Source organism: Sinocyclocheilus anshuiensis, unplaced genomic scaffold (assembly GCF_001515605.1).
Source record: "Sinocyclocheilus anshuiensis isolate Anshui unplaced genomic scaffold, SAMN03320099.WGS_v1.1 scaffold737, whole genome shotgun sequence".
NCBI classification, from domain to species: Eukaryota; Metazoa; Chordata; class Actinopteri; order Cypriniformes; family Cyprinidae; genus Sinocyclocheilus; species Sinocyclocheilus anshuiensis.
The window spans coordinates 720,757-721,503 of record NW_015540908.1 but is presented as its reverse complement, the minus strand read 5'-3'; the positions used below and the strand labels follow the sequence as shown (position 1 = coordinate 721,503).

At 49.4% G+C, this 747-nt stretch overlaps 1 protein-coding gene across 2 annotated transcripts in view; it reads left to right on the top strand.

Moving 5' to 3' along the window:
- LOC107689163 (NADH dehydrogenase [ubiquinone] 1 alpha subcomplex subunit 3) overlaps positions 1-747 on the top strand; it is a 2,875-nt gene that overhangs the window by 1,101 nt on the left and 1,027 nt on the right. The window lies entirely within an intron of this gene.

Sequence of the window (747 nt, the reverse complement as noted above, 5' to 3'; positions counted from 1 at the left end):
CTCACACACACTCACTCACACTCTCACACACTCACTCACTCACACTCACTCACTCGCACACACTCACTCACTCACACACACTCTCACACTCACTCACTCACACAAACTGTTCTTTTAAATATCCTTATAATGCGCTCATGTGCCACACTGTGCTCAGTGTAAATACAGAACATCACATTCATAAAGTCTGTATGAATGTAGTGCACAGGTCAGGCCAAACACACACACACACACACACTCACTCACACTCACTCACACTCACTCACACTCACTCACACGCACACACTCACACACACACACATACTCAGTCACGCACACACACGCACACACACTCACACACACTCACTCACACGCTCACTCACACACTCACTCACACTCACGCACACACTCTCTCACACACACACACATACTCACAGTCACGCACACACACACATACTCACTCACACACACACACACACACACACACACACACACACACATACTCAGTCACGCACACACACTCACTCACACACACACATACTCACTCATACGCACACACTCACACACACACATACTCAGTCACACACACTCACTCACGCGCACATACACACACACACGCACACACACACTCACTCACACGCACACATACACACACACTCACTCACACGCGCACACACACACACTCACATGCACACACTCACACACACACTCATGCACACACGCTCGCACACTCACACTTGCACACTCACACTCGCACACTCACACACA